Consider the following 14,474-nt stretch of genomic DNA (forward strand, 5'->3'; position numbering starts at 1 on the left):
AATTTCCAAAAATAACCAAACTATTGAGAAAATTCACAGAATAAAACATTGAAAAGAATTGAAACCGCTAATTTTTTTTATAGTACAATGTCAATATTAGTGATATCGATACAGTAACAAATACATATTACAATATGATAAAAATAGCTTCGAGATAGTTATTCTCGTGATGTCTTTAAATGAATTAGGAAAATAAAATAAATTTCATTTCAGTGTGAAAAGAATGAAAAATATTTCTCCGTCGACTGGCATCCCTGGCGTTGTCATCGTTTGTCGCCGTTCGCCAGTCCGTGTGCGTTCGCCGGCCTGTTATGTCGGCGGTTGAGTTTTGTTTCGTGCCGGTTTACGAATCGAAGTTACGTTTTTACTCACGTACGTTTCGCATATTTCATCCTTGTTGTCTATTTGAGTGCGATACCTAAAAATCCCCACAGTTTGAAGCTATCGTTGTTTAAAATATTGGTAGTGTTCATGTTTAAAAGTAAACCAAAATATTTACACGATTAAATTGCGAACTTCTGATTAAAAGCCGGAAGATTCTGCTCTTGTAAAAGTTTGAGCGGGAGTTTGTTCCTTTTTTAAATCCTTACGAAAAAGTTTTGCGTGTTTTTTTCCAGCCAGGTTTCCGTGCTGTTTATTAGTTTTACAGTCCGATATCGGTTTATTTTCGAATATCCGTTCATTACAATGTAGTTTATTTATATTTACGGCGAGTTCGTGAACCTGAGGTTTTGTTTACATAGTGTGGCTAGGCGGTGTGGTGTATCTCGCCCGAATGATGGTGTATATTCCCGGTGTAGTGAATTGTGTGTATGAGTGCGCGGCATGTGATTCTAAATCATGGCTGCGAACGAGATGGGAGTAATTATTATTGTGTGTTTAGTAAAGTAAAGATGTCTGCAGGCTAGCGACCCGTGGGCCGTGCAATGAGAGATCTAATTGTGGACGAGACGATTTGACAGCGCTGCCCTTCCTCTCCGCTTTGCACAGCATCGGCATTTTGTTATTTCTGCTATCGTCCCCGACGGCCGGCGACATTATCTCACTTTTTAGACATTCGTTCCCACAACATTTTAAGTTTATGTGTGCTTACATCAGTCACTAATCACTATTGACTATATAATACTATGTAATTGACATTCTGCATACCTATCATAAGAATAATATTATTAAAATGGGATTTTTTAAACATCAAATTTGATGGTTGCATTATCAATGCACTATTTTTGTATACCTATATTGCGATGTTTTTTTTATTTATTAGAACCATTCGAAAAAGAAACCTTGTGAACTTCACAATGCGTTTTCTCCTATGTATTGATAGTTAACATAATATCATTTCGATGGTAGGTAGATACTTACAGATGTTTGGATTTTAATTTGATTTCAATATGTTGTGTGACGTTTTCTGTTTGAATTTTTGGCTCAGAAAACCATTCAATGAAAAATACGGTTTTGAATCGTTGTGTTGACATTCCAATCTAACCCTTTCAGTTCATATTTCGTTTATTTTTGAATAATTATTATAATATGGATAAGTAACATTAACAACTTATTAACACAAGACAGGTATTAGCTATCTATCTCATGTTCATAGTACCTATACAGTATATTAAACAAATCACTCGGAAGTAGATTTCATAATAATTTGTTGGTACCTAGTACCTATTACAAATTTTGTAATCGAAAATCTGTAATATGTAATATTTAATGCACTGATATTATTACTATTGAGATATTGTTATGTTTTTATTCCTGCCCACTCGTAAAACAAGTCGCGTATCCTACATTCATCCATACATCACGAATATTAAATTTCATTATCAGATAATTCTTATCCTTATCAGTGCTGTAGTGAATTTCTCACTTTTGACGATCTTAGGCTGCGCGCACACGGCAAAGCGAAGTTTCGGATTCATCCGCCAAACGACGTTTGCGTTTTATTTGCGTTTTATTTGCGAGCCGATTGCGTTTTAAATGCGTTTCAAATGCGTCCATATTTCGACAATGCTGTCCAAGAGAAAACACGGTTTTCAAGGGGATTCATAAACGCCTTTTTTTGAAACTGCACCCTGCTGCGAGAGTATTTATCTTTCATTACAGTGGCGTACAAGGGTAAATAAATCAATATAAAATCAGTACGTAATATTGCATTATACCTACATTTATTTTCCCACTATTGCTTCTTTTGGAGCTGGACTGTTTTATATCGAAAGCGTTTTGAAAATTACCTATTGTTGAGCCTATTATATACCATCATCATCAATACTATCGACCGAGGGTACTTGATGGAGTTTGAATTTAAATTCTAATTGATTTAAGTTTTGTACTATTATTATTTATTAATACAATAAAAAAAGATTATAAGTTAATACACGAAGAAAGGGTAAAAACCTTATTACCTAGATACCTACTAAGTAAATGATGAAGTATAAAAACATAATATTTTGAATAATTTGAATATTTGCAGTGTTTCTAAAAAAACCCGTTGTAAATACGATTAATACATTCGGTAGGTAAGCGTATTAAAATGTCATTTCTCGTAAACAATAGTTTTCTCGTTGTGCAATATGTTGGGAGTTTAATAATATTAACTAATGAGAGATGTCACCAACTGTAACTACTCACTAAATAAAAAAAAAAACGAATAAACAATGTTAAGGTATAGTTCGTAATATGCAAATTTAAATAATTTTTGATGAATACCTATATACCTATACCGAAAATATTTATATAAGTACCTATAGATACGTATTGAATTACCCACCTACCTATTCATATTATATGAAATACATATTTAAAATAACACCATTCTTTTGGGAAGAATACAAGTAGGTATGCATTTGGTTATATTCGATATTAAATAAGTATGTATCTTTAATAGAATCATGCCTCCTTTTTAGTAGTAGAATCTTTATGTAGGTATCGAATCTATAAAATATTTTTATTAAATTTAATCTGTTTTTAAGCGTGAAGGCTCGCCATAACTATAAGGTAAACTAAACCATTATTATTTATTTTGTAGTAAGTATGTACTTCTTTAATTATTTTTTTTATTAGTTGACACTTTTATCTTCTATAGATACACTAAAATGGAAACGGGTGCCAATAATAACATATTGAAGTGAGAATAATGAATACCTTCCTACTACTATCGATAGGTATGTTCCTGTGTACTTGTGTAGGTACATGTATATTTATATTAATTATTGTTTTCGTGTTATAATATATTATTTGCGATTAATTGATAACAAAATTTAGATAATTTATCTATTCACCCGCTACAGTAAAATCTATAAAATATTTTAATTAAATTATATCTGTTGCTCTACATTGCATGAACGCCACTGAAGCAATGGAGTAATTAATTATGTCATACAATACGTGCCATGAATATACTACCTACCACATGTTCTTTTAAATCTTCCCATTTAGGCCAGGACCGAACTTTTGAAAGCTGAAATTTATGGGGGCGCGTATTAAGAAATATTACTGATTAACCACATAATTATGTTCAGAAAGGCCTAATAAATTTTATTTACCAATGACAAACTCATGACCGGATGAGTGGGTATTTTTCATTAAAAACTTGGGTATAATGTAAAGGTTTAAGCCTACGCAATCTGCACCTAGCACATTGTCATATATAATAATATGAAGAATGTTAAATCTCAGTCGGTTCCATGACAAAACAGGACAGTGACAAAACAGAACATGACAAAACAGAACACCTGGAGAAAACCTGGCTGTTCTGTTTTATCATGTTCTGTATTGTTATTGTTGTCGAAGTCATGATGAATTGTTTGCAACCAGAAAGATTCACTTGAATGATTAATGCTTATTTGGACTATGTCTGCATTTGCGTATAGCTAACAAAAATCCGCATGAAAGTAATTAAAAATAATTTCTACACTATGAAAATATCATCAAATTAAAAAACGCTTTCGATATAATATAACAGAATTCTATTCCAAATCAAGCAATAGTGGAAAAAATAAATATAGGTAAAATGGTAAAAAATAAATACTTAATAATTATGTAGGTAATGTTTACATATTATATTTTTATATTTTATTTATCTTAGTTCGCCACTGGCGACAAAAAAAGGTTTTTTTTAATTCTTCGGATAGTGCAATAAATAAATTCTTACATAATAACACTAACGGTGAAAACAAAAAGTACTAATATCCATAATAGCTATAAGTTGGCGAACACAATACGGCACATATTGTATGACATAATTTATTACTTAAAAATTAAAAAAATCTTCCTTCTTTCTTAATTAGTGTCATCAAGAATTTCACAGTGGCGTTAATGCAATGGGGAAAACAGATATAATTTAATTAAAATATTTTATAGGTTTTTTGTATATAATTTGTTAGAACAATGTAATATATTATTATACCTATTGTATCTTTTATTAAATAAACATTTAAAACATATTATTCATAAACATTTGAAATATCTCCCCTTAAAATCTGTTCATATTTCCAATAGAATATTATTGCTTAGAATTCAATACATTCTACATTCTACAGCACGTGAATCAGATAACTTAGGTTCTAGAGAGACTAGTGGGTTAAGATTGCCTCCAGAAAAATCTTACTGGGGGCAATCTTTGTTCTGTCTAAGAGAAACTGAGCATCGTGAGGAGTGGAAAGTCTTAGTCGCTCAGAAGATTAATATTATTTCATGATGGTCACGATCCTCAGCCATGAGGGAATGACCGAGAAGAGAGAGAAGAAGAGCATTACCTACATATTATAATGGGAGAAAATAAAATATAGATACCTACTTACATAGTTATTGTTTATTAATAAATAGTATTACAAGTCTTTATAAGTATTAATATTAAAATTGAATAATTTGCAATAGTTAGGTACATTGCTATCTTAATATTCAAAATATATGTCTCAATTAATTTATCGATATATTTCATCCATGTTTCTTATAGTCAGTCTTTGGTAAATTTTCATAATATTAAAAGCTCAAAGCATAATGGAAGTGCATCTGATAGATCCGTTCAAAGTGGTTCATGCATCTCATCATCAAATTATATTATTGTTTCACAGAAAGTGATTGCTGCTGTGCTCGACGCTAAGCCGGTTTTAGGACTTGCCTATCAGGCGACCAAAGGCTACAGAAGATATTCCGAACAACGTAACGTCAAAATCAATACTGCAGTAGTAGTAGTTGTAATGCCATGATCCACCTGCGACGATAGTTATTCTTGCTATCTCATTTTCACGATATATCACGTGGCACAACAGCCATAAATACACATCTAGAAAAGGGTAGGTAATTATTTTGTATTAGAGGGAGGTCATTTATTATTCCTTTATAATATTCAGATTATTATATTAGATTATATTCAAATATTTAATATATAAACTGGGGTTTTCTTCTAAAATTCGTACACTACAGTGAAATTAAATACAGTGGCTAAGACTTCTTCTGTTTATTTAGAGTATTTTAGACCATACCTTAAAATAAATTTTATAATACATTATAATATTATCAGTGACATCTACTAGTATATTATCGTAACAAATCGCCCTAGAGTGTGAAGGCTTTTGATTATTAGCCTTCGAGCAAATCTGCGCCGTTAAATAATATTTAATTTGAAATATTTTGTGTCCTAATGTTTTTTGTTAATGGTTTAATTATTTTTTTAAAAACATTAGTGTACTTATACGAATTCATTAGTAGTCATATGATAAATACCTACCAACGCACTATGATCCCCATAGTCTACCTACTTGCAGAAGTCACTATTCGCCACTGGATACACCAACACCTGCAGACCCAAACACATTAAATAAGGCCTTCTGTACATAAATTGACATAGAAAAGGGTTACTAAGACTAATTATTAAATTAACTGCAAGCCATTTTGCGTTTCAGATTCATTTGTAGTAAAAATCACACTTTTGGGTGCCATTAATTACTATATATTGACCGTTTGAAAACGTGGTTGACTTTTACCGTAACCAAACCTAAAACATATAGGATCTAATGCAAAAGGTAACTGTAACTACTTGTAAATAGATTGATTCCGTAAATTATTATAGAAAAATAGGCAGGCAACCAACCAATATTTTATCGTTTACAAAGCCTCGCGAGTATTAATTTTTTTTTTCAATATTCGATGCATGGCAGAGTTATTTTGCGAATACCATCTCTTGGCATCACGTTTAATAGTAAGCTATCATTTGTAAAAAGGAACTACAACTGTTAGGCTTCGTCTGTCGTACCTACTTCCCAGGTCTTTTCGGATGTTATGGTATTTAGAATATTTAGATTAACAATCTCAAAAATCGCGAATGACATGTCATTAAATATTATTTAACGGCGCAGATTTGCTCGAAGGCTAATAATCAAAAGCCTTCACACTCTAGGGCGATTTGTTACGATAATATACTAGTAGATGTCACTGATAATATTATAATGTATTATAAAATTTATTTTAAGGTATGGTCTAAAATACTCTAAATAAACAGAAGAAGTCTTAGCCACTGTATTTAATTTCACTGTAGTGTACGAATTTTAGAAGAAAACCCCAGTTTATATATTAAATATTTGAATATAATCTAATATAATAATCTGAATATTATAAAGGAATAATAAATGACCTCCCTCTAATACAAAATAATTACCTACCCTTTTCTAGATGTGTATTTATGGCTGTTGTGCCACGTGATATATCGTGAAAATGAGATAGCAAGAATAACTATCGTCGCAGGTGGATCATGGCATTACAACTACTACTACTGCAGTATTGATTTTGACGTTACGTTGTTCGGAATATCTTCTGTAGCCTTTGGTCGCCTGATAGGCAAGTCCTGAAACCGGCTTAGCGTCGAGCACAGCAGCAATCACTTTCTGTGAAACAATAATATAATTTGATGATGAGATGCATGAACCACTTTGAACGGATCTATCAGATGCACTTCCATTATGCTTTGAGCTTTTAATATTATGAAAATTTACCAAAGACTGACTATAAGAAACATGGATGAAATATATCGATAAATTAATTGAGACATATATATTGAATATTAAGATAGCAATGTACCTAACTATTGCAAATTATTCAATTTTAATATTAATACTTATAAAGACTTGTAATACTATTTATTAATAAACAATAACTATGTAAGTAGGTATCTATATTTTATTTTCTCCCATTATAATATGTAGGTAATGCTCTTCTTCTCTCTCTTCTCGGTCATTCCCTCATGGCTGAGGATCGTGACCATCATGAAATAATATTAATCTTCTGAGCGACTAAGACTTTCCACTCCTCACGATGCTCAGTTTCTCTTAGACAGAACAAAGATTGCCCCCAGTAAGATTTTTCTGGAGGCAATCTTAACCCACTAGTCTCTCTAGAACCTAAGTTATCTGATTCACGTGCTGTAGAATGTAGAATGTATTGAATTCTAAGCAATAATATTCTATTGGAAATATGAACAGATTTTAAGGGGAGATATTTCAAATGTTTATGAATAATATGTTTTAAATGTTTATTTAATAAAAGATACAATAGGTATAATAATATATTACATTGTTCTAACAAATTATATACAAAAAACCTATAAAATATTTTAATTAAATTATATCTGTTTTCCCCATTGCATTAACGCCACTGTGAAATTCTTGATGACACTAATTAAGAAAGAAGGAAGATTTTTTTAATTTTTAAGTAATAAATTATGTCATACAATATGTGCCGTATTGTGTTCGCCAACTTATAGCTATTATGGATATTAGTACTTTTTGTTTTCACCGTTAGTGTTATTATGTAAGAATTTATTTATTGCACTATCCGAAGAATTAAAAAAAACCTTTTTTTGTCGCCAGTGGCGAACTAAGATAAATAAAATATAAAAATATAATATGTAAACATTACCTACATAATTATTAAGTATTTATTTTTTACCATTTTACCTATATTTATTTTTTCCACTATTGCTTGATTTGGAATAGAATTCTGTTATATTATATCGAAAGCGTTTTTTAATTTGATGATATTTTCATAGTGTAGAAATTATTTTTAATTACTTTCATGCGGATTTTTGTTAGCTATACGCAAATGCAGACATAGTCCAAATAAGCATTAATCATTCAAGTGAATCTTTCTGGTTGCAAACAATTCATCATGACTTCGACAACAATAACAATACAGAACATGATAAAACAGAACAGCCAGGTTTTCTCCAGGTGTTCTGTTTTGTCATGTTCTGTTTTGTCACTGTCCTGTTTTGTCATGGAACCGACTGAGATTTAACATTCTTCATATTATTATATATGACAATGTGCTAGGTGCAGATTGCGTAGGCTTAAACCTTTACATTATACCCAAGTTTTTAATGAAAAATACCCACTCATCCGGTCATGAGTTTGTCATTGGTAAATAAAATTTATTAGGCCTTTCTGAACATAATTATGTGGTTAATCAGTAATATTTCTTAATACGCGCCCCCATAAATTTCAGCTTTCAAAAGTTCGGTCCTGGCCTAAATGGGAAGATTTAAAAGAACATGTGGTAGGTAGTATATTCATGGCACGTATTGTATGACATAATTAATTACTCCATTGCTTCAGTGGCGTTCATGCAATGTAGAGCAACAGATATAATTTAATTAAAATATTTTATAGATTTTACTGTAGCGGGTGAATAGATAAATTATCTAAATTTTGTTATCAATTAATCGCAAATAATATATTATAACACGAAAACAATAATTAATATAAATATACATGTACCTACACAAGTACACAGGAACATACCTATCGATAGTAGTAGGAAGGTATTCATTATTCTCACTTCAATATGTTATTATTGGCACCCGTTTCCATTTTAGTGTATCTATAGAAGATAAAAGTGTCAACTAATAAAAAAAATAATTAAAGAAGTACATACTTACTACAAAATAAATAATAATGGTTTAGTTTACCTTATAGTTATGGCGAGCCTTCACGCTTAAAAACAGATTAAATTTAATAAAAATATTTTATAGATTCGATACCTACATAAAGATTCTACTACTAAAAAGGAGGCATGATTCTATTAAAGATACATACTTATTTAATATCGAATATAACCAAATGCATACCTACTTGTATTCTTCCCAAAAGAATGGTGTTATTTTAAATATGTATTTCATATAATATGAATAGGTAGGTGGGTAATTCAATACGTATCTATAGGTACTTATATAAATATTTTCGGTATAGGTATATAGGTATTCATCAAAAATTATTTAAATTTGCATATTACGAACTATACCTTAACATTGTTTATTCGTTTTTTTTTTTATTTAGTGAGTAGTTACAGTTGGTGACATCTCTCATTAGTTAATATTATTAAACTCCCAACATATTGCACAACGAGAAAACTATTGTTTACGAGAAATGACATTTTAATACGCTTACCTACCGAATGTATTAATCGTATTTACAACGGGTTTTTTTAGAAACACTGCAAATATTCAAATTATTCAAAATATTATGTTTTTATACTTCATCATTTACTTAGTAGGTATCTAGGTAATAAGGTTTTTACCCTTTCTTCGTGTATTAACTTATAATCTTTTTTTATTGTATTAATAAATAATAATAGTACAAAACTTAAATCAATTAGAATTTAAATTCAAACTCCATCAAGTACCCTCGGTCGATAGTATTGATGATGATGGTATATAATAGGCTCAACAATAGGTAATTTTCAAAACGCTTTCGATATAAAACAGTCCAGCTCCAAAAGAAGCAATAGTGGGAAAATAAATGTAGGTATAATGCAATATTACGTACTGATTTTATATTGATTTATTTACCCTTGTACGCCACTGTAATGAAAGATAAATACTCTCGCAGCAGGGTGCAGTTTCAAAAAAAGGCGTTTATGAATCCCCTTGAAAACCGTGTTTTCTCTTGGACAGCATTGTCGAAATATGGACGCATTTGAAACGCATTTAAAACGCAATCGGCTCGCAAATAAAACGCAAATAAAACGCAAACGTCGTTTGGCGGATGAATCCGAAACTTCGCTTTGCCGTGTGCGCGCAGCCTTACTATGTTCTATATCTTTAAAATCAAAACCTACATAACTACATATTATTCAAAAAAATATTTCACTTTCCTATTTAAAAAAATGCACGGAATACGTAATCAAAAGAAAGCATTGTAGTGTACCTATTATGTATTTATTTTTACCTACATAACTTTGACCAACTTATTAGGGTTGCCTACAGTAGCCTCAGATCGACACCACATCACCCAGTAAGAGTTATTTCAATCTTAGTACAGGCAACATTGCATATAAGATTAAATGTCAAAAATTTGAGAATTTTATTGACAAGGGGCAAACACATTTTGAAAATAGCCGATGTACTGGATTATTTGTCAGGTTAGTTTTTCATGAATTTTGCCAAAATCGGCTATGACAATTAGCGCGATTCCCGCCTTGGCTTCCCGTAATCGAGAAGTAGGGGTACCCAATGTATATTTTGAACCTTCCAAAATTATTGTCCCACACTAAGTAGTAAATACAACAAAATTTAAAAAGGTACAGTTCGTTTATGAGGAATACAGCGGAACACACATTTTGAAAATACCCGATATACTGGATTATTTGTTGGTTTGGGTTAGTTTAGGTTAGGTTTGGCTAGGTTGATCTAACAAATAATCCAGTATATCGGCTATTTTCAAAATGTGTTTGCCGCTGTATTCCTCATAACCGAACTGTACCTAAAAATATAATATTTATGAATGTAAACCGTATTATTTATCACGTACTTCAAAATACATAAAAATCCTCGGATATACGGTTATTTTGCAGTTAATTACTATTTTGAGTTGAAGTTAGAAGAAGGCCACAATTCCCGGAATTCAATAATTATTATTGGCAACCCTAACTGTAATATGCATCCCATATTAATTAAGTAATTTGTATTTGCAAAAATAAAAGATAATCTAGACTAGATTATAATGTGTATACAAACGCATGTTTTATTAAATCTTTGATTGTGGTACACAATATCACATTATAAGCTAAAACTCATTGCTTGCGACAGGAAAATAAGTACTAAATATTATTATTTCTCATTTAATTACGTAGATATTAAATAGTGATAGGCACCCAGTTAACCTTTTTGTCATCTCATGGAATAAAAGTGTTATGCGTTGATAAGACTGATAAGTGGCAGATAACACCAAACAACGAGATAATAATAATATTAGATATTAACTATTCAAGTTACACCATGCCGTTTTTTCACATTGATTGTTTTTTTTTTAACATTTACCTCACTGTTTATTAAACTGACAGTTGTTTTTTTTGTATGCAATCCTGCATTGCCGTTCAATCCAAAACTCAACTACTAATTACGAATAATAGATACCTACTTAGGTATACTCATAATGAATTTTGTTCCTGTTACAATTACCTAATTAATTTATTATTATTAAAATTACTATTTAATTTATTTTATCATACTGGGGAGCGAATCAAATGACCCCATGGTATTAAATTAAGTTAATATTTTTAAGCACGCTTTTTAGGTGTGATTACTTAAGTGACGACTCAGATAAACATTTTATTTATTCTGAAAAATTATTCTTCATTATATTATATCATATTATTATAACTATCTTGATATATAATGTGAGAAAGTAGGTAGGTATCTATATTTAATAATAAATGGCTAAACCCCACCACCTAGAAAGTCGTCGAGCCACCACTGCCCACTATGTTTGTAGCAGTTTGTATTCATAACTAAATATTAATTGGTAATTTAATATGTCACTCGATTCACTAATGCAGTAATTCTCAAACTGTGCTTAACCATAGCAAAGATAATAAATAGTGAGTGAATATTGTCCGACTATGTGCAACTGTTTTCTGTGTGTAAATATATACATTACTACTGGTGTGACTTACAGTACAACCTCAATTTTATTATCCGGACTAATTGGGATGAAAATACGTAGGTACCCCAGCTAACAGTAAATTAATTTCGACAAATGAGAATCAAATTGTTTCATTTCTCTAAAGGAGACATCTCTATCACTCAGAGTGGCGAAGGGTGGAGGTAGGCTATTAAGATCCGACATAAATAGTGCACATTAAATTTTGTTAGTCATACTTACGTATTTGTTTTTATTGAAATAAGACCACAATTTACAAGTGGTGTTGGTTATGCCGGGTCCTCACTGGCAACATGTCGCGCGCCACCCTCGTAAAATTTTACGATAATTATCATAATTGCTTAAGAAATTTTACGATAATTAGTATTTTGTATTGTATATTAACACTAGGTTTTAAAAATCAATTAAACCCTGCCCAACCAAACCATAATTGCTATGGTATATTTTGGGCGATCTGACAAAGTTTTGCAGTCTTTCATTCATACTTATTTGGTTTTCGTTGAATTGAGAATACCTACATAATATTACACATGTTGTTGGATATTTTTTTTAAATCATTAAGCTCTCCCTATACCTACGAAACCAAGTATAGTAGATAAAAAATATTGTTCTATCTATAAAATATGCAAAATTACTTATGTTGTATTATTTAATGACATAATTTTAGATATTTTATAGATAGACAAGTATTTTTTCACTATTATCTATTAAGTATGGCTCGGTTGTCACAGGATTTAATTGGATTTTAAAAACTAACAAACACTATCTGCAAATTATAGTCTTAGTTCAATGAAAACAAATACGTATGACTGACAAAGTTTAGTGTGCACTATATATGGCGAATCTTAACAGGCTACCTCCACTTTTCGCCTCTGCTATCACTGCCTTGTATGTATTGTGTTTTAAAAAAATCTCGTAGTTACTGTCAACTTAAATAATCGCTCAATATCGAATCTCCGTCACGTGACGCGTGTTAATTGACATATTTTTAAACCCCTTTATCTAAGAAAACAGTTTTGCCATCGCCTAGGTAGGTACAACTACCTAAAATATGTAATATCTAATATCGAGAATTCGCTGTGAGAAGCGTATGTGTATGTGCCAACAGAATCTTACACTCCTCGAAATCCCGGTTCAAAATGCAATGCGAGAAACCCTTCTGGTCAAATAAAAATAAAATAATGCAATGCTACGAGGAGAGGACGAATCAAAGATGGAGGCGCATTCTTGAGGCAGGCTGGCAGCGCAGGAGACCGAAACGCGCATTTCTTTTTCTTTGTTATGAAATCCTACTCAGACGTCTTTGGTTTGTTTCGTATCGGAAATGGACTGTAAATATAAATAAATAATATTGTAGCATGACATAAAGTATTCACGTACGTACTAATTGATAGAAAAACTTCTTTTTATCAGGGATTAGCCAATTCGTACCTTAGGTATGTAGGTACCTAATTACTCATATCGATATTCAACATATCAATTCTTTCGATTCAAATTGATTTAATATACTTATACGTAATAAAATCGGTGCCCAGTGTTGTTAACCTGGCAGAGGTTACAGATGGGTTATACAGGGGTTTGCTCACTGCAGTTGTGAATTATGATCGTGTGTCGCTGGTCGATTGTGATTTAAGTATCCCTGATATATTATTATCTATGAAATCAGGTTGTTTCTTCTCTCAATATGTGGAATACATGCCTTTGATAATACTAATCAGGATGAATGCAGTAGCTATACATTCAATCAAATTTCTTTGGTTACTTATCACTTATCAGTCTTATCACTATCAGTCACTTATCAGTATTTTTTACTCGACGGTGAAATTAGTTAGTGTTGTTACTCGTTAGAATCGTTAAAAATGGACGTTGTTTATAATTTCATAATATACCCAGGATCTTCTTGCTCGCCATCGTTATTATGTTCCTCATTGACCTCACTATTCTTTGAATATTATCGTGAACGTCTTTAAATAGTGTTCTATAATGTCCACAATGTGTTTTAAGTAAATAAATTTAATTAAATATTGTTCTTTATTTGGGTTATGGCCGTGTTTTATCTTCTTCCTTTCTCGACGTTTTCGGCCAGCAAATTCTATTTATTTTAAAATAAAACCAAACTAGTGAAAGTATCAGTAATTAAGGCTAACAATGCATTGTCCTAAAAGTCCGTTAAGACATTAACGTTGGCTTATAAAACCATTAACAATAATGATCGCCAGAATTTATAAATATAGCATTAGGTAGTTTATTCGTTTTTTTCTTTGAAATAAACAGGTAAGCATACACACGTTTACCCATATCAATGTGTACTTTGTAGTTTTTGTAAAATACCTAGATAGATTGTCTCAGTGAGCAATGTCTTACTTTGCCGTTGCACTATTTTGACCGATAGGTATTTTACGGTTTATTTTTCAGAAAATAAACTTGCGGACAAGGATCGTTTGATACGACCTACACTTTCTTTCGATGTTACGTCAATACATGTCACGTCGTGACGTAAGTCGTGTCAGTTATGATACTGAATTGAGATGCATAAAATATCTG

The 14,474-nt window shown here is 31.2% G+C and overlaps 1 protein-coding gene across 1 annotated transcript in view; it reads left to right on the plus strand.

The window, feature by feature from the left end:
* The first annotated feature begins 285 nt into the window (after positions 1–285).
* pan (transcription factor pangolin) overlaps positions 286–14,474 on the plus strand; it is a 377,320-nt gene continuing 363,131 nt past the window's right edge. Inside the window, exon 1 of the mRNA XM_085953736.1 lies at positions 286–372. The gene's annotated coding sequence lies outside the window, so the exon portion shown is untranslated. The remainder of the gene's footprint in view (positions 373–14,474) is intronic.

This window comes from Rhyacophila brunnea, unplaced genomic scaffold, assembly GCF_057557595.1.
Source record: "Rhyacophila brunnea isolate RB1 unplaced genomic scaffold, BYU_Rbru_1.0 scaffold_4, whole genome shotgun sequence".
In the NCBI taxonomy this organism is placed as follows: Eukaryota; Metazoa; Arthropoda; class Insecta; order Trichoptera; family Rhyacophilidae; genus Rhyacophila; species Rhyacophila brunnea.